Here is a 25628-nt window from a genome sequence, read left to right on the forward strand (position 1 = left end):
TCTTCCTGACCTCTCCGCCCCCACCCCACTCCAGCCTATCACCCTCACCTTGGCCTCCTTCCACCTATCGCATTTCCAAAGCCCCTCCCCCAAGTCCCTCCTCCCTACCTTTTATCTTAGCCTGCTGGACACACTTTCCTCATTCCTGAAGAAGGGCTTATGCCCGAAACGTCGATTCTCCTGTTCCTTGGATGCTGCCTGACCTGCTGCGCTTTTCCAGCAACACATTTTCAGCTCTGATCTCCAGCATCTGCAGTCCTCACTTTTTACTATCTAGAGAGCAAGGGTTTCAGCAGAAGAGATACTGAACTAAAGGTGGAGGTGGACAATTTTCTGGAGGTGCAAATGAGTGCCCTGGTGATGGACAGGATGAGGGACCAAGCATTTTGCACTATCTGGTTTACCCTGAGAGAGTGGCCAGGGTGGATTTTAGCAGTTTCCAGCCAGAGACCCTCAACATTTCTCCCCAGTGCATTTTGAATGGAGCCTTCGCCACTGTAAAGCCAGTGGACCCCTTCCAAGGGCAGGAGTGATTGGCGTAAAGTGAAACCTGCCATGGAAGAGAGTGCTGTCGGGTTTGCCCTTTGTCTGTAGGCGGTGGGGTTTACCTTGTGGCAGACAGTAGGTGTTGCAAACAGGAAATGGTTGTGTTGAAGACAGAAATGAGCAATCTGAGAAAGATTTGCATTTACATAGCACTTTTTACGATCGTGGGGGTGCTTGATAGTACCTTTTTTAAAAATGTGGGCACTGTTGTAATGCATAAAACGCGGTAGCCACCGGGCACACAGCAAACTCTCACAAGCAGCAACACGACGATAATGTTTTGATTTCACGATGTCGATTGTGGATAATTATTGACCAGGGCACTGGGGATGACTCCGCTACTCCTTTCTGAGATAGTGGCGTGAGCGTTTTTCACATTGCACCTGAGAAGGACCTTGGTTTAATGTCCCATTTGGAAGCTAGTGCAGCACTCCCTCTGTCCTGCGCTGTGCTGTTTGCCTTGGTACCCCAAAGGGCAGCACGAGTCGGAAAGGAAGCCTGATGCTAAGATGAAGGTTGCCACAAATGTAAGGTTACAGTATCTGAGGAGAACCAGTTATCAGTCAGGAACTCCTTCTTCAATTTTAGGTGCTGTCTGATGGTTGTTTGTGAATTTGACATTTTGGTTGCAGAGAAAAGTTTCAGGTGCCCACACCATTCAGGATTTTTAATTCAAAGTTTTTATCCACATTTTACACCACTGCCTACATTTTCCAGCTTCCTTGTGTGGGTATGGTTGAAGCCAATTGAAAACAGTTTTAAGGTGGACAATTATTGACCAAGGCGCTGGTCCTCAGCACCACCTGACCACGTGTAACTGTAAGTAGGAACTGCCTATTCGACTATGTGAGGCATAGATTCCTGGCAGAGTGGAAGCAGGCCATTCAACCACCGAACCTCTGAAGAGCATCCCATTCAGACCCACCCCCCTCCCCTATCCCAATAACCTGGGACATTTCAAATGGCTAATCCATCGAGCCTGCGCATCCCTGGACGCTATGGGCAATCTAACAAGGCCAAACCACCCTAACCTGTACATCCTTGGACTGTGGGATGGAACCAAAGCACCCGGAGGATACCCACGCAGACACGGGGAGAATGTGTACACTCCACACACACGATTGTCAAGGGTGGAATGGAATCCTGGCACTGAGCCACCGTACCATCTCCTTGGTGAGCTGAGTTATCTTTTAACCGCAGATTCAGTTTTTGGCGGGAGTGAGAGTGGAATTTGTTGCGCGAGTGCATTTCCTAACTGAAATGGCAAGTACAGCAGGGGGACTCTGCCAGAGAGGATGAGAGGGTTTGCAGGCTATACAGTGGGAGAGGTAAGGAAGCTGTCTCATTCTTCTCCCTTCTCTTCTCTTGTCACTCAGCAATACAACCACTGCTGTTTCCTCTCTCACTCAGCTTATTTTGAGTAACTGTTCTGTGTAAACAGTTCAGGCTGACACGTGACTCTGTGCGGTGTACCTTTCTGTTTCTCTTGTGGCTTATTTACCGGACTTGGTGTCAAGCTGTTAGCTCTTTTAGATGAAACCTGCACAAACATCTAACCAACCGCTTGCTATTCTATTCTTTCTCAGAATTGCGTGTCTGCCTGTGTGTTTTTTTCCCCCCTTTTTTCGCTTGTTCTGGCTGTTCCACAAGCCACCAGCACTCTGCTGGCTCCTCGCCCTGCTTGGCTGCTGCTCATCCTGTCAGCCCAGACAGTCTGTGCGTTGGCAGGCTCTATACCCATGGGAGGCAGAATGACTGACCCAAATTGAACCCTCACCTGATATCTGCACATGGTGCGACCTTTACTGCTGGGGCTGAACCCTAGTGCAGCACCTGACTGCTGTCTTTGGCTGTGATCAGAACACATCAGGATTGGAGCTTGGGACTGTCTGACTTACTGGATAAGCTCATTCTCCCATCTGGAGAGTGTGAACTCTCTCTCTTTCGATTATTATTGCACTGATGTGGATGCTACTGGCAAGACCAGTCCTTAATTGCCCTTGAGAAAGTGGTGACTAGCCCCCTTTTGGAACTGCTGCAGTTCGTGTTGTGTAGGGACACCCACAGTGCTGTCAAGGAGGCAGTTCCTGGGCAGTGACAGTGAAGGGATAGCAGTACAATTTTCAGGATGGCATGTGGCTCAGAGGGAAGTTTTACATGGGCACGCCGCCACCTGTATCTGCTGCCCTTGTCCTTCCAGATGGTAGAGGTCGCAGGTTTTGGAAGGTACTGTTGACCGAGCGTTGGTGAGTTACATATGGTACATGTTGCTTTGGACATGGAGAGAGTGAATGTCAAAGGCGGTGGATGGAGTTCTGATCAAGTGCCTACTTTGTCCGAATGGTGTCGAGCTTCTTGAGTGTTGTTGGATTGTTGCTGTGGGGAGCTAAACCCCTTCCTGCTAAGAGTGTGTTCAGTGCAATGAGGTACAGCCCCCTCGCTGTCTGTCAACCTTGAACAGGCCGACTGTAACTAAAGACAGGCTTGAATTTCAGTGACGCTTTTTGTATCGCACGTTATCCATTAAGACATTAGTGTGGCTTCTGTCGTAAAAGTGAAACAGCATGTAAGCAGAATGATGAATGTGCATAGACTGTCAGGATTTTTCTGTGATGTTGGGTGATTAAATATTGACCAGGAGACTGGGAAGAATCTCCTCGTTAATTCTTAGAGGGGACAGAGTGGGCCTTGTTTTAGTGTCTCACCTGAAATATTGCACTTCTGAAGTTGCAGTAATCCCTCAGTTTTCCATCATGAGCAGGTGCGCGCACATTTTGTGGGTGAAGCATCTTCCATTATGGTGCCAAGCAAACTAGACCATCCGCATGTAGTCTCTGCCAAGGTCAGTTTAGCTAATCGCAACAGTTCCGTTGCCTGCTGCTTCCCTCACCCCCGCTACTCCCACCTCCATCCCACCAGAATCTTCAGTAAGAAAACAATTGGGTTTGCAGACTCGAATAGCCATTTGGCATTCACTGATCATAGTCATGCATGGGTGTGTCGTTACTGGAGCTGCTCAAACAACCAGAGTCAATGCCCAAAGTTGGAGAGTGGCATATTAGTCCCAGGTTTGTAAACAACATTTCTTCTTTGCTCTCTAGGTTTGGCTGCATCAACCAGATCTCCCCAACAGAAAGGGTGGACGAATGCTCCTAAGCTTGGCCCCGTGGAGGTAGGTGAGCAGCTCTTCTCCTCTCGTTTTTTTTTCAACCAAGAGTTGGCACCCATTGCCTGTGCTGGACCTGGGATATGCCTCCATGTCCTGCAGGATGTACCCGCTTAGTTTTCAAGAGGTAAAAAGAGCTTTCTTGCCTCACTTTGCACCAGGGAATGGCTGGACCATAGAAAATACTACTTGGTCCACAAAGCTGGGGGGAGTTTGACAGGTAATTGAGAAGATGTGCAGGTTTGGTGAATTGGCCATGCTAAATTGCCCCTAGTGTTAGGTGAAGGGGTAAATATAGGGGAATGGATCTGGATGGGTTGCTCTTCGGAGGATCGGTGTGGACTTGTTGAGCCGAAGGGCCTGTTTCCACACTGTAAGTAATCTAATCTAATCTTAAAGATTTGAAGGTATTATGGAAAACATGCAAAAGCTCCAAACCCAGAATTTGAGCGGTGTTATAGTTTCAGAACCTCAGTAGGGGAACTAATGGGAGGTTCGAACGGTTGTGTAGAAGGGCTTTTGCCCGAAACGTTGATTGTCCTGCTCCTCGGATGCTGTCTGTCCTGCTGTGCTTTTCCAGCACCACTCTAATCTTGACTCTGATCTCCAGCATCAGAGTCACAAGGAATTTCTTGATGTCACAAGGAATTAAGGGCTACGGGGAGAATGCGGGTAAGTGGAGTTGAAATGCCCATCAGCCATGATTGAATGGCGGAGTGGACTCGATGGGCCGAATGGCCTTACTTCCGCTCTTATGTTTTATGGTCTTATGGTCTTATCTGCAGTGCTCAATTTCACCTGGTTGTGTAGAGGGCCTACCCCAGTGCTCTCCCAACCCTTTTCCTGGTGAGACCCTCGTTTAAACATCTGCAACATCGTGGGATGCCAGAGTGAGAATTTGGGATGGTCTGAAAGTTGTCTGTTGAGGACTGGGGGGAGTGATGAAAAGACAGGGTTTCTTTGAAGAAAAATGAACATCTACTGAATTGTGGGATTTGTTTTATAGCAGCAATCAGACCTCCGAAAGCTGTGCATTCCTATCAAAAAAAGAGAAATGCACCCACTTCTAGGACTCTCCGATCTCCGAAGTCAATCTGACTTCTTGGTAACTGTTTTTAGAAGGTGTGGGTAACCCTTTTTGCCTGAAATATGATGTCAGTGCCTTTTATGTGAGCCTTTAGAATCTCTCAGGAGAGGAGTCTACAGCCAGCCTGTTGGTGGCACATTAGCAACAAAGGATAGTTCTTTGTTTTGTGAACCTTGCATTGAGAGGGGAGGTAAATGTGCCAGACAAACCATCTACTGCACTTGCCTTTTTAAGCTTGCATCATCTCCGTGAAGGTGAGAAGCCAGGAGAGAAAACCACCATGTTTAATTTCAGGTGACCACTCCAGCTAGAAGCTGGAAAGTTACGAACAGAGATGAAAGATTTGTATTTATACAGGTCCTTTCTCAACCTCAGGACACCCCAAATGCAGCACAGCCATTGTTGTAAAATCAGAAAATCTAGTCCGCGACTTTCCACACTGCATGGTGTTAGTTGAAGAATGTGTCAGCCCTGCTCTTCCTTCAAAAGTCAAGTGGAAAAGTTCACCCACAAGAGCACGTGGGGTCTTCGTTCAATGCCTCATTGGCGTCTCTGACTGTCCAGCACTTCCTCAGTACTGCAATTGGTGTATGGGCTTAGATTCTGTACTTGGCATCTCTGTAGTGGAATGTGAACTCATGACCTTCTAACTAAGGCGAGGTGGAATCCACGTGTCCAAAACCACTGGTGGCCCAACTTGGGTTGGAAGAAGCCAAAATACCGTAAAGGAAATCTTCTGAGCTGTTCCACATAGAAGATCACAGATGCGTGAGAACACCATCTACAAGTGTCCTGCAAGCCATATGCCATCCTGACTTGGAACTTTATTGGCAGTTCTTTCACTGTTGCTGGGTCAAATTCCTGGAGTTCCCGCTCTAACAGCGCCGCAGATGTAACACCACACGGACTGCAGCAGTTCAACACTGCTATCTTCTCGAAGACTGTTAGAGTTGGACATAAATGCTATTGACCTCGCCAGTGATGCCCTATGAAGGAATTTAAGAAAAAAAGAGAGGACAAGGGAAGGACGTAATTATTTAGGCTGAGATCCTTTGAATCTTTGAGCTGGTAATCTGGTTTACTGTTGGACACTGTCTATGAGATCCAAGTTCAGCTGTTCTCTGTTTGCCCAGCAATGCTAGTGCACATCTGATTTTAAGCATATTTAATTTCAAAGTCACTTAGCACCAGGGTCCCAGGTTCGATTCCAGCCTCAGGCGATTGTCTGTGTGGAGTTTGCACATTCTCCCCATGTCTACGTTGGTTTCCTCCGGGTGCTCTGGTTTCCTCCCACAGTCCAAAGATGTGCAGGTCAGGTGAATTGGCCATGCTAAATTACCCATAGTCTTAGATGCCTTAGTCAGAGAGAAATATGTCTCTGTGGGTTATTATTCAGAGGGTCGGTGTGGACTGGTTGGGCTGAAAGGCCTGTTTCCACACTGTAGGAAATCTAATCTGAAAAAAAGTGTCCCTTTAGACCCTTCTGAGTGCCAATAAACAAAAGATCAACACTTTACGGTGAATTTTTGTGAAAACAGTAGGAACCGTTTCAAATTAAAACATAATTGCTAATGTTGATGATATGCTCCAGTCCCTTTGCCACCCACCGCTCACAGAAGCCTCCAGTGGACTGTACCTCTTTGCACTCTCTTGAGCAAGCAGTAATCAAATTAACCAATTGACAGCCCATTAAAGGGGCAGTTCCCCTGCTCTTTGTTGCTCAACCTCGTTTCTTGGTCTGCTGCTTACTCCTTTCTTGCTGGGTTGTAAGTTTATAGGGAATAAGTTCAATCCAGAATTCTCTGGATACTGTTGGACTTTCAAAGGCTGGAGATGACCCAGAAACTCTGGGAGGGATAGTGCAGTGTGACCACATCTCGCAGGGATTTGTGACTTTGATTTGGGTGCTCTTGGTGCTATGGCAGCAGCGGGAACCTACTTAAAGGTGTTCATATGTGAAGATGTCAGCATGATAGGCAGGGAAGGCCGCATCATGTTTGAGGCTCTTGGGACCAGGTTTCATCCCAATTCACTGATTCTTGGTGCCAACCCCAGGGATTTGTTTGGTAGCATAATCACATGTCTCTTGGACTGCATCACGGTGGCAGTTAATCTTCCTATGAGGTCTTAGTGACCGTGTTATTCCAATATCCTGAGTGCAAGTTGTGTATCTGAGCAATAGTGTTGGTGTGAGCATTCACGCTGTGTTCCCTGCACATGATAACTCTGTGGCAGCAATGACGTGGAGATGCCGGTGTTGGCCGGGGGTAGACAAAATTAAAAATCTCTCGACAACAGGTCTGTAACCTGGTGTTGTGAGATTTTTAACTGTGACAGCAGTAATTGCAAGTGATACCTGGTATGTGTTTGTCAGTTTCTTAATTGGCTCTCCTGCGCACTTCCTCCGTATATCTATTAGTAGATTAATCTAGTCTCCTGTGCTTGTTCTCATCACTATTGCCACACTCAGCTACATCAACTCTCTTGGCCCCATTCCACCTTTCCCATACCTTCTGTCTTCTCTCTTCTGTCGACCCCTCTCTCCCTCTTCTCTCGATCCCTACCTCTTTCCTTTTCTCTCTTTTTTTTCCCCCTCTCCCTCTTTCCTTTTCTTTGACCCCTCTCTCAATCTCCCCTTTCCCTCGGCCCCTACCCCTGTTTATCTCCTACGCTCAAACAGTCCTCTCAAACGTCCATCTCTTTGATTGGGGTTTCAGCTATATTCGATGTTCACCGGGTCAAAATCGTGAAACTTCCTAACAGCACAGTCGCTGCAACCCAAGGACTGCAGCGGTTCACCACCATGTTCTCCAGGGCAGTTAGGGATAGACAATAAATTCTGGCCCAGCCAGTAACGCCCACATCTCATGAATTGCTTTTACAGAAAGCTGCTACTGCTGTTTTGTCCATTTCCTTGAATATTGATCTGCAGGAGAGGGGTAAAATACACCTCTGGACTGTCCGTGCTCAGTAGCCTATGATGAATTTACAGCAGCAGTGGTTGAGCTGTTGCTTTCATGCTGCACCTCCCTCATGATTTGTACAAGGAGTATTGAGGGGCAGAGGAAGCTTTGAAGGGGAAATTATTAAAAAGAGAAGGGAGTAGGTAAGGGTGAGCTAGTTGGGCCAATATCTGTGTGCCTTGAAATGCCTTAATGTGTTTTAAGGAGGATTTTGCACAGTAACTGACAGCAGAGCAGGGAAATCCCCTCTGTGTACAGCAGGATCTTTGGTTACGTGACTGGGTCAAACCACAGGGTAAGAAAATGTGAAGTCCCCCTTCAGGGTACGCACCACTGAAATTGGCCTGGTTGATAGTAGAGTTTCCATGATTAAATGTTGCAGTGCGACCCCAGCTCATCCACACCCACATGCTGGCACCTTCCTCCTGAGTCCCATGGCTTTGTTTAAAATGAGGACCATGATGCCAGGGGTGACACTGCTGTTGCTTTTAGGACCGTTGATGTAACTTCCAACCCTCCAGCAGGAAGGAAAGGAGTGAGTGTTCATCCCCCTTCTCAGTACTGGGGAATGTTGGCCTGCATTTTGCGTTTGAAGTGGGGCTTCAAACCATGACTTTCTGTCTCTGGGGGAATATGCTGTCCACTGAAGACACTCGATCATCCTGCAACTCCCCCCACCCCGACCTCATCTGCTGGCACAGCTGAGGTAAGGGTCCATCTGCACAATTGCACTGCCGAGCATGACCTGTGATTCCAGTCCCAACAGGCCATGTAGGCCGAACATGGAAGGAGAGACTGAACGACTATCCTGGCTGCATCGATTTTTCTTTCTGGCAGAGAGGTAAATATTTGAAAGCAGCAGCAGCAGAGAACAGGACTTGGTCGGCTGTTTGCTGTCCCAAACGTCCTCGTGTTTGACCCAGTGTTTGCTTTGAATGTCACTTGTTTGTCTGGCCAGAGGTCTGGCTCTGAGCATGCTCAGTGGGAGCCGCCAGCTTGTGCGGCTGCCCTACTGAACCCAGCAGTCTCCCAGGATGAGGCCGAGAGAGGGCACCGATGCATGACTGCACCTCACTGCGTGTCTGGCTGATGGAGAAAATGCAGGTTTGCAGTCGAGTCTTGCGTATTGCGTGACAGTGGAATTGTGTTTCAATTCCCACCTTTGTATCTGTAGCCATCTCCCCTCCACCCCACTTTATTATGATGTGGCTGATAATTTTCAGCCAGTCACTCTGATGCAAATAGCTCATTTGGAGTGCTCAAAACTCTTTATATGTTTTTATTAAAGTGGAAACTTTAATTCTTTATTCCGCAGAGGAGCGCAGCAATCGGACAGCATTGGTTAGTGCAATCTAATATACTGTGTAAATAAGAGTGTGACAGAGAGAGATTGAGAGAATAGCATTGCACTATCGTTGTTTGTTTTTATGTAAACCAGGAAGTTGAGCCCGAACTTCTCTCTCCTGTACAGCATAGTCAGACACCGAGGCAAGTTGTTTACCAGCAGGATCAGCCCTTACCCTCAGTCACATAAAGGGGAAGAACACCTTCTGCCCTTCCTCAGCTTCAGAAAGGAGGCTGTAGTCAGTTTCCCAGTCTTCTGCCTCATTCTCTGGGATATGGAGAGCCTATCCCTTCAGTCTTGCACTAACTCTTCACTTTCTTGTAGTCTATGTTTTCTGCACCACACTTGTTTCCCAGTTCCTCCACATCGTGACCATTTCAGTTCCTGCATTTTCTGAGTTCCCTTTCTCCTCCCTCACGTGTGATTCTTTCCACCTGCGTTCATGTTAAGGGACCTGTATCCTACTGGTTATCCACTGCTTTAGTCTGTCCCTCTGTGTTGCACCTGTTTCAAACAGCAACAGCAAGTGAGTCCTGCAGGAAAGTACGCTGTGAACACAACGTGCCAAGGATGTAGGGGATTCAGTTAGGTTAAGTGAGTTGGCAGAAATCTGACAGATGGAGTATAATGTAGAAAAATGTGAAGTTCTTCACTTTGGCAGGAAGAATGAAAAATCAAAGTCTTGCTTAAACCGTGAACAACTGAAACAGAATTCCGAACTAAGGGGGATCTAGGTGTTCCAGTAGATGAGCCACTAAAAGTTAATTTGCAGGTACAGCAAGCAATGGGATACAATCATTTAAGATGAAAGGGATTGAATTTTACTGTGTCATTTATATGTTTCATGGTGAGATCACAGAGTCATAAAGTCATACAGCACGGAAACAGACCCTTTGGCTCAGCCAGTCCATGCTGAACATAATCTCAAACTAAACATGTGGGGGGGTGGTGGTCATAGTAGAGGTCGATTCATTCTGTTGCCGTGTAAGAGTAAACGGCAAAGCAGACTTGAGGGGCTGAATGGCCTACTTCTGTTAGTGATTCATATGGCCATGTGTAGATTCCCCCCATAGTTTTGAATGGCCATCCTAAGTCTATCCGTGCTGTTGGCGTGACTGGGCTGGGAGAAAAGTGAGCTTTGTATTTCCCCTCCCTCTGTGTCTTTATGCTTGTGAAGACTCCAGGACCCCAACCCAAGGTGGACATCCCCCCCCCCAGTTTGAACTCAGTCCATCCCCATCTAGTTTTACTCCCCCTTTCTGACTCCCTGACACCATGTAGACTGATAATGGAACTGACATCTGAGGCCGGGTTGTAGAAACCATGGTGTGGTTGGGAGAGAGACACACATATGCACCATACATCTTTGCACACTCTCTCTGTTTTGTTGGTATTCGCACGCTCTCTCTCTTCGCGCGCTCTCTCTCTCTTCGCGCTCTCTCTCTTCGCGCTGGCTCTCTCTCTTCGCGCTGACTCTCTCTCGCCCGCGCTCGCGCTCTCTCTCTCTCTTCGCGCCCGCGCTCGCGCTCTCTCTCTCTCTTCGCGCCCGCGCTCGCGCTCTCTCTCTCTCTTCGCGCCCGCGCTCGCGCTCTCTCTCTCTCTTCGCGCCCGCGCTCGCGCTCTCTCTCTCTCTTCGCGCCCGCGCTCGCGCTCTCTCTCTCTCTTCGCGCCCGCGCTCGCGCTCTCTCTCTCTCTTCGCGCCCGCGCTCGCGCTCTCTCTCTCTCTTCGCGCCCGCGCTCGCGCTCTCTCTCTCTCTTCGCGCCCGCGCTCGCGCTCTCTCTCTCTCTTCGCGCCCGCGCTCGCGCTCTCTCTCTCTCTTCGCGCCCGCGCTCGCGCTCTCTCTCTCTCTTCGCGCCCGCGCTCGCGCTCTCTCTCTCTCTTCGCGCCCGCGCTCGCGCTCTCTCTCTCTCTTCGCGCCCGCGCTCGCGCTCTCTCTCTCTCTTCGCGCCCGCGCTCGCGCTCTCTCTCTCTCTTCGCGCCCGCGCTCGCGCTCTCTCTCTCTCTTCGCGCCCGCGCTCGCGCTCTCTCTCTCTCTTCGCGCCCGCGCTCGCGCTCTCTCTCTCTCTTCGCGCCCGCGCTCGCGCTCTCTCTCTCTCTTCGCGCCCGCGCTCGCGCTCTCTCTCTCTCTTCGCGCCCGCGCTCGCGCTCTCTCTCTCTCTTCGCGCCCGCGCTCGCGCTCTCTCTCTCTCTTCGCGCCCGCGCTCGCGCTCTCTCTCTCTCTTCGCGCCCGCGCTCGCGCTCTCTCTCTCTCTTCGCGCCCGCGCTCGCGCTCTCTCTCTCTCTTCGCGCCCGCGCTCGCGCTCTCTCTCTCTCTTCGCGCCCGCGCTCGCGCTCTCTCTCTCTCTTCGCGCCCGCGCTCGCGCTCTCTCTCTCTCTTCGCGCCCGCGCTCGCGCTCTCTCTCTCTCTTCGCGCCCGCGCTCGCGCTCTCTCTCTCTCTTCGCGCCCGCGCTCGCGCTCTCTCTCTCTCTTCGCGCCCGCGCTCGCGCTCTCTCTCTCTCTTCGCGCCCGCGCTCGCGCTCTCTCTCTCTCTTCGCGCCCGCGCTCGCGCTCTCTCTCTCTCTTCGCGCCCGCGCTCGCGCTCTCTCTCTCTCTTCGCGCCCGCGCTCGCGCTCTCTCTCTCTCTTCGCGCCCGCGCTCGCGCTCTCTCTCTCTCTTCGCGCCCGCGCTCGCGCTCTCTCTCTCTCTTCGCGCCCGCGCTCGCGCTCTCTCTCTCTCTTCGCGCCCGCGCTCGCGCTCTCTCTCTCTCTTCGCGCCCGCGCTCGCGCTCTCTCTCTCTCTTCGCGCCCGCGCTCGCGCTCTCTCTCTCTCTTCGCGCCCGCGCTCGCGCTCTCTCTCTCTCTTCGCGCCCGCGCTCGCGCTCTCTCTCTCTCTTCGCGCCCGCGCTCGCGCTCTCTCTCTCTCTTCGCGCCCGCGCTCGCGCTCTCTCTCTCTCTTCGCGCCCGCGCTCGCGCTCTCTCTCTCTCTTCGCGCCCGCGCTCGCGCTCTCTCTCTCTCTTCGCGCCCGCGCTCGCGCTCTCTCTCTCTCTTCGCGCCCGCGCTCGCGCTCTCTCTCTCTCTTCGCGCCCGCGCTCGCGCTCTCTCTCTCTCTTCGCGCCCGCGCTCGCGCTCTCTCTCTCTCTTCGCGCCCGCGCTCGCGCTCTCTCTCTCTCTTCGCGCCCGCGCTCGCGCTCTCTCTCTCTCTTCGCGCCCGCGCTCGCGCTCTCTCTCTCTCTTCGCGCCCGCGCTCGCGCTCTCTCTCTCTCTTCGCGCCCGCGCTCGCGCTCTCTCTCTCTCTTCGCGCCCGCGCTCGCGCTCTCTCTCTCTCTTCGCGCCCGCGCTCGCGCTCTCTCTCTCTCTTCGCGCCCGCGCTCGCGCTCTCTCTCTCTCTTCGCGCCCGCGCTCGCGCTCTCTCTCTCTCTTCGCGCCCGCGCTCGCGCTCTCTCTCTCTCTTCGCGCCCGCGCTCGCGCTCTCTCTCTCTCTTCGCGCCCGCGCTCGCGCTCTCTCTCTCTCTTCGCGCCCGCGCTCGCGCTCTCTCTCTCTCTTCGCGCCCGCGCTCGCGCTCTCTCTCTCTCTTCGCGCCCGCGCTCGCGCTCTCTCTCTCTCTTCGCGCCCGCGCTCGCGCTCTCTCTCTCTCTTCGCGCCCGCGCTCGCGCTCTCTCTCTCTCTTCGCGCCCGCGCTCGCGCTCTCTCTCTCTCTTCGCGCCCGCGCTCGCGCTCTCTCTCTCTCTTCGCGCCCGCGCTCGCGCTCTCTCTCTCTCTTCGCGCCCGCGCTCGCGCTCTCTCTCTCTCTTCGCGCCCGCGCTCGCGCTCTCTCTCTCTCTTCGCGCCCGCGCTCGCGCTCTCTCTCTCTCTTCGCGCCCGCGCTCGCGCTCTCTCTCTCTCTTCGCGCCCGCGCTCGCGCTCTCTCTCTCTCTTCGCGCCCGCGCTCGCGCTCTCTCTCTCTCTTCGCGCCCGCGCTCGCGCTCTCTCTCTCTCTTCGCGCCCGCGCTCGCGCTCTCTCTCTCTCTTCGCGCCCGCGCTCGCGCTCTCTCTCTCTCTTCGCGCCCGCGCTCGCGCTCTCTCTCTCTCTTCGCGCCCGCGCTCGCGCTCTCTCTCTCTCTTCGCGCCCGCGCTCGCGCTCTCTCTCTCTCTTCGCGCCCGCGCTCGCGCTCTCTCTCTCTCTTCGCGCCCGCGCTCGCGCTCTCTCTCTCTCTTCGCGCCCGCGCTCGCGCTCTCTCTCTCTCTTCGCGCCCGCGCTCGCGCTCTCTCTCTCTCTTCGCGCCCGCGCTCGCGCTCTCTCTCTCTCTTCGCGCCCGCGCTCGCGCTCTCTCTCTCTCTTCGCGCCCGCGCTCGCGCTCTCTCTCTCTCTTCGCGCCCGCGCTCGCGCTCTCTCTCTCTCTTCGCGCCCGCGCTCGCGCTCTCTCTCTCTCTTCGCGCCCGCGCTCGCGCTCTCTCTCTCTCTTCGCGCCCGCGCTCGCGCTCTCTCTCTCTCTTCGCGCCCGCGCTCGCGCTCTCTCTCTCTCTTCGCGCCCGCGCTCGCGCTCTCTCTCTCTCTTCGCGCCCGCGCTCGCGCTCTCTCTCTCTCTTCGCGCCCGCGCTCGCGCTCTCTCTCTCTCTTCGCGCCCGCGCTCGCGCTCTCTCTCTCTCTTCGCGCCCGCGCTCGCGCTCTCTCTCTCTCTTCGCGCCCGCGCTCGCGCTCTCTCTCTCTCTTCGCGCCCGCGCTCGCGCTCTCTCTCTCTCTTCGCGCCCGCGCTCGCGCTCTCTCTCTCTCTTCGCGCCCGCGCTCGCGCTCTCTCTCTCTCTTCGCGCCCGCGCTCGCGCTCTCTCTCTCTCTTCGCGCCCGCGCTCGCGCTCTCTCTCTCTCTTCGCGCCCGCGCTCGCGCTCTCTCTCTCTCTTCGCGCCCGCGCTCGCGCTCTCTCTCTCTCTTCGCGCCCGCGCTCGCGCTCTCTCTCTCTCTTCGCGCCCGCGCTCGCGCTCTCTCTCTCTCTTCGCGCCCGCGCTCGCGCTCTCTCTCTCTCTTCGCGCCCGCGCTCGCGCTCTCTCTCTCTCTTCGCGCCCGCGCTCGCGCTCTCTCTCTCTCTTCGCGCCCGCGCTCGCGCTCTCTCTCTCCCTTCGCGCCCGCGCTCGCGCTCTCTCTCTCTCCCCGCGCCCGCGCTCGCGCTCTCTCTCTCTCTTCGCGCCCGCGCTCGCGCTCTCTCTCGCTCTTCGCGCCCGCGCTCGCGCTCTCTCTCGCTCTCTCTCGCTCTCTCTCTCTCTTAATGGTGCACACTCTCTTTCTCTAGTTGACTCACGTTCATCCTCTCTAGTGTGCCCTCGCTGTCTTGCTCTCATTCTCTGATCTGTGAATAATCCAAACAGCTGGCCATATCTGAGTTGTGCAGCCTATGGCTTCCCCTCAAAACATGACTAATAGCTTAAATGGAAGAAAAATCAAATTGTACATTTTTAACATTTTTCATTTCTACAGTATTCTCTTTGCATTTTTAGATATCAGCTCATTGCTATTTTGAGTAGTTTCTCAATGCTGTCTGTCAGACAGACACTAATGTGAAGGACTGTAGAGTTTAAAATCCTAATCCAGCTAACTTTCTCCCCCCCCCCCCCGATCAGTGTCACTAAGACAGTTGAGCTAGTCATTGCCTCAATGATGATTGTGGGACTATGCACTTCACAAATTAGCTGTTATATTGCAGTAATATTTACACGTCATAAAGGATTCCCGTGGCTGTAAAGTGTCTTTAGGAAATGCTGACAGAGTGGAAGCCTCTATAGAAATGTTGACAGATATCGCATCAATGAATCTCGTTGGGAGATTTTACAAAGTTCAGGGTGCTAAATCTATGCAAGTTACGCCTTCTTCTGTCCTAAGCTCTGGAATTCTCTCCCTAAGTCTCTCTTCCCTCCATACCTCTCCTTTAAGAGGATGTTCAAAACCACAATCTTGCTCATCTGAATAACTCCTTTTTTAAGATTAGATTAGATTCCCTGCAGTGTGGAAACAGGCCCTTTGGCCCAACACGTCCACACCGACCCTCCGAAGAGTAACCCACCCAGACCCATTTCCCTCTGACCAATGCACCTACCGCTATGGGCAATTTAACATGACCAATTCACCTGACTTGCACACCTTTGGAGGAAACTGGAGAACCCGGAGGAAACCCATGCAGACACAGGGAGAATGTGCAAACTCCACACAGACAGTTGCCAGAGACTGGAATTGAACCTGGGTCCCTGGTGCTGTGAGGCAACAATGCTAACCACTGAGCCATCGTGCTGACCCCTTACATGGCTTAACGTAGAAGAGTATCCAATCCCGCTCCCGTGAAAGCACCTTGGAATGTTTTGCTAAATTAAAGAAGCAAAACATGTAAATGAGCTCAAAGATTGACAAGCTAGATGCTGGGAGTGTTTAAAACAGTGTTTCCCAAACTCTCTGCATCATATCTATAACAGTATGTAAAGATGTGTGTGTGTGTGTGTCTTCCCTCTTTCCCCCCACCCTTATCTCTCTCCACCCCCCCCTCTTCCAACCCCACCATGGTTTCTACAATACAGACCTCAGATGTCGGTACCATTATCAGTCTATATGGTATCAGAGAGTCAGAAAGGGGGAATAAAACTAGTTGGGGATGGACTGAGTTGAAACAGGGTTGGAGGGGGGATCCACCTTGGGTTGGAGTTCTGGAGTCTTCACAAAGCGTGAAGACACAGAGGGAGGGGAAATACAAACAGCAATTTTCTCCCAGCCCAGTGACTCCAACAGCATGGATAAGTCTTAGGATAACCATTCGAACGTAAGGGAGGAATCTACACGTGACCATGTGAATCAATAACTGAAGTAGATCAGTGATGGGAATGTCCTGAACTCCAGGTCACAATGTATGATTAAGGGAGTTAAGCCATTCGGGACTGAGTTGAGGAAACATTTCTACACTGTGAGCCTGTGGAATTCTCTCCCACGGAAAGCTGGCTGGGGGCCAGTTCATTAGGTAACACGAGCGAGCTGAATGTGGGCCTTGCAGCTAAAGGGATCGTGGGGTATGGAGAGTAAGCAGGAATGGGGTAGTGAAATTTTATGATCAACCATGAATGGTGGGACAGGTTCAAAGGGCTGAATGGTCTACTCCTTTGCCTATTTTGTATACTTCTAGCCATTGGAGCTCAGAGATCCCGGTTTATTAGAACAAGCCCACCAATGGGCCACACATGCTATCGGAAAGCAGTCTGATCTGTTGCCACCATTGCTGCTTCCGAGCACGCAACCACACAATCATATCTGCAGCCAGATGTGACCCATGTATTGGGAAGCCATCCTCTTGGAAGCAGGGGGTTTAGTCACAAGCTAAGGAGTTGGACATTTAGCACGGCAGTGAGAAAGTTATTCCCTCGCGGTGATGGGGAAAGTCTTGTTAGTCTTTAAAATTCTGCACATCGCAGGTCTGTGGAAAGTCAGTCGTGAATTATGTGCAGGACTAAGAGTAGATTTTTGTTCCACAGGGGAGTTTAATGAGTTGCCAGAGAAACTACAATGGAGTGAGATGATCCGGTTTGATTTTATTGTAAGGCACAGGAGATTGTAAACCCTGTCCTGCCTTTATTTTTTATAAAAATGCTACCAGCGAGAGGATGGCTTGTCAACATCAGTCGTAATGAAGTATCGAGGCTTTTCAGTGTCTTGTGCATCAGCAGTGTGTCTTAGTTAACTCATTGCATTTTTGGGGCTGGGGTGTACTGGCCTGACAAAGTTATAATTTTTAGTGGAATGTCTCTTCCTAGACGTGATCGCAGTTCTTGTTGTCGAAGTCTGATTGTGAAACGGGCTGCGTGTTGTGCAACAGGGGGAAAAAAAACCCAAAATATTATAGGTGCTGGAAAGTCGTAAACAAAACAAAGCAGGTTGGTAATGTTCCAGTCAGACAGGGTCCTTCACAAGAAGGGGAGCACAAGGCTCTTGGGCATAACCCTTTGCTGGGGTTCAGTACCGATGTTAATCTGCTGTTTGTAGGTCAAAGCAGACCCAGTTGGAAATAGAAAAGAATCCAGAGCTATAAAGTGGCTGGGTGACATACAGGACTAATTGCCAGGGTTGCTTGTAGCAGAAGCCATTGTGTGTCTCAGTATCTAACTGGGATTAATTGGAAATGTGATGGGCCGCAGTGCTGCCTCCTCTGCAGGGTGACTAAAGGAAGTTAGAGGACAAATACACAGCAAATAGAGGAAAGCTTGAAAATGTGTGTATGGCCCAAGCAGGAGTTAGCACATTGGGAGAAGGGGAACATGAATTTATGATGTAATGGTGCAGGTTCCAGGAGAGTGAAGGAAGGGGTTAACATCGTTAGCACTGACTCCCTCCACCTCAGGCACACAGTTGCAGCAGTGTGTACCATCCACAAGATGCACTGTGCACTGCATCAGCAACCTCTTTCAATACTGTGACTTCCACCGCCTCGAAGGATAAGTGTATAGCAGCACCAGCACCTGCAAGTTCTCATCAAATTCCACGCCATCCTGATTCAGGATTGTTTCACCTTTCCTTCACTGTTACTGGGCCTCAATCCTGGAAGTCCCTTCCTGAAAACCCTATGAGTGTCCCTACACCATATAGACTGCAGCAACACCAGAGTTATAATCACCTTCTCGAGGGCAATTAAGCAGGCACATATGGGCTGAGAAGTGGCAGATGAAGTTTAATCTAGATAAATGTGAGGTGCTGCATTTTTGGAAAGCAAATCTTAGCAGGACTTATACACTTAATGGTAAGGTCCTAGGGAGTGTTGCTGAACAAAGAGACCTTGGAGTGCAGGTTCATAGCTCCTTGAAAGTGGAGTCGCAGGTAGATAGGATAGTAAAGAAGGAGTTTGGTATGCTTTCCTTTATTGGACAGAGTATTGAGTACAGGAGTTGGGAGGTCATGTTGCGGCTGTACAGGACATTGGTTAGGCCACTGTTGGAATATTGCGTGCAATTCTGCTCTCCTTCCTATCAGAAAGATGTTGTGAAACGTGAAAGGGTTCAGAAAAGATTTATAAGGATGTTGCCAAGGTTGGAGAATTTGAGCTCGAGGGAGAGGCTGATCAGGCTGGGGCTGTTGTTCCTGGAGCATCAGAGGTTGAGGGGTGACCTTATAGAGGTTTACAAAATCATGAGGGGCATGGATAGGATAAATAGACAAGAGTCTTTTCCCTGGGGTTGAGGAGTCCAGAACTAGAGGGCATAGGTTTAGGGTGAGAGGGGAAAGATATAAAAGGGACCTAAGAGGCAACCTTTTCACGCAGAGGGTGGTACGTGTATGGAATGAGCTGCCAGAGGATGTGGTGGAGGCTGGTACAATTGCAACATTTAAAAGGCATCTGGGTGGGTATTTGTATAGGAAGGGTTTGGAGGGATATGGGCCGGGTGCTGGCAGGTGGGACTAGATTGAGTTGGGATATCTGGTCGGTATGGACGGGTTGGACTGAAAGGGTCTGATTCCATGCTGTACATCTCTATGACTGTATAAATAAATGCTGCCCAAGCAAATAGCCCGTAAATAAATTCTAAAAGATAACTCAGCTCTTCCTGCCCCAGCAGTCTGGAGGAAATAAGAAAGTGTGACTCCTGGTTGGGATTATTCTCCTTTTTGAGCTGAGAGGACTAAGGGGTAGGTTGAAGAGAAGTGCTCAGGAAGAGTAAGTTAGAGTGAATACACTGTTTCCACTCACAAGAGGCTTGAGAGGACTCCGATTGAGAGCAACTAGCTGTTGAATGCCAGGAAAGAGAAGATTTTTTTTAAAAATCATTCATCTGATGAACACGGACATATGAGCTGAAAGCAAATTCAATAAAAATTGTCAAAAAGGCACTGGATAGACTGTTAAAAAGGAACTAAATGGTGGTGGTTTGGGGAAGAAAGCAGGGCAGTGCAACTTTGTTTAAATTGTTTTGTGTGGGTGTTGCTGGGAAGGTTAGCATTTGTTGCCATCACTATTTGCCCTTGAACTGAGCGGCTTGCTTGGCCATTTCAGAGGGAGTTAAGGGTCGGCCACAGTGTTGTGTGTCTGGACTTACATACAGAATAAGGATGGGGAGCAGATTTCCTAGACATTAGTGAACCAAGTGGCTTTTTGCAGCAGTCGGTGACGGTTTCATGATCACCGCCACTGAGACAAATGAGGGTCTTGCGGTAGAGTGCCTACCTCTGACTCAGGACATCTGGTTCCATTCCAACTGCACCAGAGAGGTGTGTTATGACATGCCTTAGGTTAATTATGAATACTTTTGTTTTTCTATGAGTGGCTTTCAGATTCAGATTTTAATTAACTGAATTTAAATTCTACCCACTTCTGTGGCAGGATTCGATATGTCTGTGGAGTATTAGCCTGCATCTTCAGTTTACTAACTCGACGACATAACCATTTGCCATTGTGTGACTCTCTATCTAACTGGGACTAATTGGAAATCTTCCAAACAGCCAGGCCATGTGTGATGGGCCCCATTGCTGCCTCCTATACAGTATAGTTTGACAAGAATTTGTTGAAGTAAAGGTTATGAGTTTTGCTGGCATTTGATCAGTTCCACCTAAGTTCAGGTCAAACTGTTTACCTGTCTCTGGTTACACTTCTGTTCTGAGACAAATGTCGTTTTTATCGTGTTTACACACTCGCTGGAAGGGAAGGTTCTGATTTTTGCTGGGTTACTATTCTGTGACCATCTCTTATCCTCTGTTCCCTGCCCAAGGAGGGACTGGCTGTTCGACACTGGGCGCGTCATCAGTGCGCTCCAGCATAGTTTCACAAGAGTGGCTGCAGCACCCACAGATGTCATTTGACAGGCCAGGGCTCCGCCAATGGGATGGAGGTGACCAAGACCAACCAAAGAGGCTTGTACCTGAATCAAAAATGGAAGGCTCAATTATGCGCTGGCAGGGTTAGTCTGCCTGTACTCTGTCACAAAATTCCAGGCGAGTTAACTGCACAGATGATGAGTACACTACACAACACAACACAACATTGCACGGTGGCACAGTGGTTAGCACTGCTGCCTCACAGCGCCAGAGACCCAGGTTCAATTCCCACCTTGGGCGACTGTGTGGAGTTTGCACATTCTCCCCTTGTCTGCGTGGGTTCCCTCCGGGTGCTCCGGTTTCCTCCCACAGTCCAAAAGATGTGCAGGTCAGGTGAATTGGCCATGCTAAATTGCCCCTAGTGTTAGGTGTAGGGGAATGGGTCTGGGTGGGTTGCTCTTCGGAGGGTTAGTGTGGACTTGTTGGGCCGAAGGGCCTGTTTTCACACTGTAAGTAATCTAATCTAATCAATATTGCCATCGGTATTTGCAGATGATTGGCCTTGTGTTGGGTTTGAGTTTGATTCTTCCTGTCTGGCAGTGAGTTATGAGCATTGAGCCAGAGACTGGATGCAGGTTAGAATTTTGGCATTTGACTTCATGATTTAGCAGAAAGGAAATGGAGGTTTTATAAATGTTAACGATGATGGAAGTTGGCCATTTGGGAAAAAGAAAGATGTTCCACTGAGAGATTTTAACTGTTATGCTTTCTGATTAGTTAGGTGGGGTGGAATCTATGGAGCTTGCTTTCTGTTAGAAACTGTTGTGAGTTTACGTGGACCACAGCGTGTTTGTCTGCTTTGTATTTAATACTGCACCTTTTGTGCAGTGCTTGTTATAGTTAGCTTTGTTTGCAGTGCTTGATGCATTAAATCCAGGAACTGCATAGGATGTGGTGACTTGTTAGAAAATGAAAACAGTGCATTTCCTCTTTTTTTTTTACGTGTGCAGAGAGCTGGAGCAACAAGACAGCTTGACTTCTCTTCATGTTGAAAACTCAGACCATGTTTGTGTTCTGATAGGGTGCGTCTGCCGCAACAAACCTTTTCCAGCTACTGCTTGCTGAAGATTGCAGAGATGGTGTTTGCACTGAGAGCAGGCAAACTACGGAATTGCTTCCAGCTTTGCCAGTCACCTGAGAGAGTCTGTGGGGCTCATGGATTGCGGGTGGATGAGGTTTCTCACTAAGGAGCAGGGTCTGCAGCCCTTAGAGAGGGTTAATGGTCTTCCTGCCTTCTGCTACTCTCCCTTGTCATTCCTGATATGACTTTAGGTGTATTTCGCTTCTAGGAAACTATCATGGTCTCATTGTGAACGTGTTGCCCGGGACCTCAAATACAGGTTGGTTTGAATGGTTGCACTGTCTTTGGATTGGATTGGCCCCTCGATGCAGGTATTCTTGTTGTATCTGAGTCCCTCATTGTGTCACTGCACTAGTTCAAGTGCAAGAACATTTGTTGTGCGTTGTTTAGGAGTGCTCCCTGTCTTCAGGGCCTAATTAAAGCAGTTCTCTGCTTCCAAAGGGAATGTTATTTTGAAGTTACTCTCTCCCTTCTGAGCCAACATGCCCTTGGTTCATATTCTGCTCCAGAGAGTTGAGCACAAGATCTGGGTTGAAGCACCCAGTGTAGTACTGAGGGAGTCCTGCACTGCTAGGTGCTGCTTTTTGACACGAGACTGTAAATCGAGGCCTGTTCGCACTTTCAAGAAGGTATAAAAGATGCATTGGCACTATTCTGGAGAGAAGTAGGAGAGTCCATCCTGGTGTCCATTCTTGACAAGGATTGCCTCTTAACACAGTGTTGATTGTGGGAGCTTGCTGTGTGCAAATTGGCAACTATACTTCCTGGCTTCCAGCAGTGCCCTCTCTTCATTGGCTGTTAAGCAACATGAATGCCAGAGATTGTGGAAGGTCTGTGTAAATCAAGTTTGACCTTTCACTGCTTCATTCCACATGGTCTCATCCTGTCCTGGGTCACAGGGAGCAAGTGACCACTTTGCTGTCACTAAGAGACTTTTAATGGAGCAGATTGGGTCCAGTTGCGATGTGATACAATTGTCAAAGGTCCTTTGTGAGAAGAAGACTACTTTCTAAGTCTTGGGGGGGGGGGGGGGGGATTATATTTCTCTACATTTTGTGTTTCCCTTTCAGGATTGTAAAAAAACAAAATGTGATCCTTTCAGAGAAAGTAAATTCTGAAAGTGCTTTCTGAAACCAGTGTGCTCTAATTCACTAAGTTTCAATCGTGCAGTGAAATCAGGTCTATCCTCTGGACCCACTTTCCAGATGAAGTTTTCTGGCACTGTTTTGAAAGTGCTGATGACTCTGGACTCACTGCTTGTTCCAAATGTTCTGAGTTGGTGCAGGCTGTGGTTCTGCATGAGGTCTTTGGTCCAGCAAACAGCAGCAAGTGACCACTTACTATTCTGGTAACAATCCCAAATTAATTATGATTTCGAGATGCCGGTGTTGGACTGGGATGTACAAAGTTGAAAATCTCACAACACCATGTTATAGTCCAACAGGTTTAATTGGAAGCACACTAGCTTTCGGAGTGACACTCCTTCATCACCTGATGAAGGAGCGTCGCTCCGAAAGCTAGTGTGCTTCCAATTAAACCTGTTAGACTGTAACCTGGTGTTGTGTGATTTCCAAATTAATTAACCAGCTTCATCATGTTGTGTCTTAAATACACGAGTTGGGAGGTCATGTTGTGGTGTACATGACGTTGGTTAGGCCACTTTTGGAATACTGCATACAGGAATACTAGTCTCCTTACTGTAGGAAAGATGTTAAATTTGAAAGAGTGCAGAAAAGATTTATAAGCATGCTGAAAAGTTTGAGTTACAGGGAGAGGCTGACTAGGCCGGGGCCATTTTCCCTGGAGCATCGGAGGCTGAAAGGTGACCTTAGTTTATAAAATCATGAGGGGCATGGATAGAGTGAATAGCCAATGTCTTTTTCCAAGGGTAGGTGAATCCAAACTAGAGGGTGTAGGCTTAAGGTGAGAGGGGAAAAATTTAAAAGGGACCTGAGCGGCAACTTTTTCAGAGGGTGCTGTGTGTATGGAATAAGTTGCCAGAGGAAGTGGTGGAGGCTGGTACAATTGCAACATTTAAAAGGCATCTCTGGATGGGTATATGAATAGGAAAGGTTTGGAGGGATATGGTCCAAATGCTGGCAAATGGGGCTAGATTAACATAGAATATCAGGTCAGCATTGACAAGATGGACTGAAGGTTCTGTTTCTGTGCTGTACAACATGATTCTATGACTGAGCAAAAATGGAGATTGAGGAATGTCCCAAGCTTCCATTTTAAAGAATTGTAATTCATATACAATTATTAGAAGTTGTATATGTTGAGTATCCAGCCACACATTGAAGTCAGTGATTAAACTTTGGAAAATGTGAGAGAACCTGCTCATTGATTGAAAGGTGGGGATTGTTACTGAGGCACACCAGTCCGGTGTGTGGGCCTTTGTTCTGTCTGACTTTCCTGAACAAATGAACAATTTTTTTGAAAAAAAATTCTTGCAAGGGTCGCTGGCAAGTTCAATACTTTTTGTCCATCTTCTAATTGTTCTCAAATTTAGGCAGTTTCTAATAGCAATTAAGAGTCAACCACATCTCTGAGAGTCTGAAGTCGTGTGTAAGCCAGACCAGGTAAAGACAACAGATTGCTCCCTCTAAAGGGGATTTGCAAACCCAATTAGCTTTTGCAACGTTAGGTAGTGGCTGTCGTGTTTAACATTACCAAGACAACCATTCACTTCCAGAGTTTTATTCATCAAAACTAAATTCCACCAACTGCCCTGTCGGAATTTGAACCAGTGCTCTCCACACCCAATAACCTGGGCCTCTGGATTACCAGGCCAGTGATATAATCACCAGGCCCATCTCCTGGTACATACAATCTTACGGAATAGACCTGAGCGCAGAGGTTTGAGCTGTTGAATGCAGCAGGTGGATATGGAGCAATAATTATGAAAGTTATTTTTATGGAAGTCCCCCTCTTTTTAAAAAAAAAATCAGATGCTCCTTCTAAGTAACAATGCAACATTCTAATAGCGAGGGAAATTTCAGACCCTTAAGGCCTAAAATGCCACCCCACCCCACCCCACTTACCATCAGCACCGCCATTTTCCCAGAAACTAGGGAACAGAGGTCGATGGGGTTGGCACTGAACCATTCCATCTGTTTTTCCTCCTTGTAACATTGTCCTTAAAACCTCTCTGGTCATCTTTTTGAATGTCTGTATGTCTCCGCGTCCATTATTTTCTTTAGGCTGCTCCTGAGTCATCCTATTTGCAGCAAAGACAGATTGTTCTTGTCCAAAATTCCTCTGCTTCCTCTGGGAAATATTTTCCCGCAAAAGCCCAGCAGCAGCGCTACTCATTATTTCAGGAGCCCCAGTGTACACTCCGCTGATATGAAAGATCCTGCAACACTGTTTTAAATAAGAGCAGGAGGTGATCTGATAGATAAGGGAGATGTTTATTCTTCAATCCACTTTTTTATTTTGGGAAGAAAAAGTGCTGATCATCTGATGATCACATTGCGTTTTTTTTTGTTGATCTCACTGCTGCAAGCAATTCAATTACTGTGGTTCCTGCAGCACACCAGTAACTACACTTCAAACGTACTCCATTTGGCCTGCATGTGTCCCCAAAAGGTGCTACAGAAATGCAAGTGTTGTTGTGCTGTTCGAAAGCAATGCAATCGGAATTCTCGCGTTTTGAATTTCAGCTGGAAGCTCTGTGGTTGAATTCTGAGGAAGAAGAGCAAGTCACAGTGAAAGAATGAGTCATTGTCAAAACAGAGAGAGGTGTTTGCATTTTTAGCATCTCGTTACTGCATTCTGCATGAAGATTACAACCGTGTTTTCCAAATCCCCAATTTGCTTATTGTGAATTTGTGCAGGGGGCCCACGTGAAGTCTGCTTGACCAAACCAAAATGATTCCACGCTCTGGGATTTTGGCGGTGCAGTTGTCCAAACAAGCAGTAACTTATTCAGAGTTGTTGCTCCCAATAACAGTGGGACTTTTGTGGTTAGGTTAATGCACTGAAATGTTGTGGTGATAATTATAAGTCATTGCCATTAAATACAGCAATTTGCCCCCTTGAGCATATATTGTAGCAAACTTAAACGTTGACCCTGACAGAATGCCTCTGGGGAGTCTGAGACGAGGGGGAAGGATCAAGAGTTGAAAACAAATACTGTGAAATGACATTAGCGGTTGCTTCTTGCATGCACAGGGCTGTTAGAGCAGTGGTAACTCCCTTCCTCCTTTCTTAGTGGATTCATCTCCATGTCCCTCAGCCTCCTTCCATTTTCACTCCTTTCCCTTCACTACAACCTGGACAAGCCAGAGATTTCACAAACCAGTCACAAATTGCCCACTCTTGTCCCTCATGAGTACTCGGGCAAACCACCTGATGGATGAGAAAGGAAATTCTACGTTTAATCCAGCTGCTATTAGTGCTCACCTAACTCCCATATAGACCAAGGGCTGAATGACTACTACTTGGGCTGTTAGCTGTGGTTCAGTGAGTGTTTTCAGTTTAATTGAGCTCAGTTTTAATTCACGTGGCCATTGCTAACCCTCTGAGTGAAACCTTATCCACTGAATACACATTCTGCTGTTCTATCACCTGCCAGTGCACGTAAGCACATCCCCTGCATTTTTAAAATCTGGAATTTCGAGGCTGAGTGTGATTAGTGGCCTGGATCAGTAT

The 25628-nt window shown here is 49.6% G+C and overlaps 1 protein-coding gene across 5 annotated transcripts in view; it reads left to right on the forward strand.

Annotated features, from left to right (window-relative positions):
* Positions 1-25628, forward strand: part of LOC122542840 (RAC-beta serine/threonine-protein kinase) — a 99098-nt gene that overhangs the window by 31385 nt on the left and 42085 nt on the right. For 2 of the 5 annotated variants that reach the window (XM_043680928.1, XM_043680930.1), the window contains exon 2: positions 3648-3722. The exons of 1 other annotated variant lie outside the window; for it this stretch is intronic. The gene's annotated coding sequence lies outside the window, so the exon portion shown is untranslated. The remainder of the gene's footprint in view (positions 1-3647; positions 3723-25628) is intronic. 2 more of the 5 variants (XM_043680927.1, XM_043680929.1) reach the window with 1 other exon arrangement.

Source organism: Chiloscyllium plagiosum, chromosome 41 (genome assembly GCF_004010195.1).
Source record: "Chiloscyllium plagiosum isolate BGI_BamShark_2017 chromosome 41, ASM401019v2, whole genome shotgun sequence".
NCBI lineage: Eukaryota > Metazoa > Chordata > Chondrichthyes > Orectolobiformes > Hemiscylliidae > Chiloscyllium > Chiloscyllium plagiosum.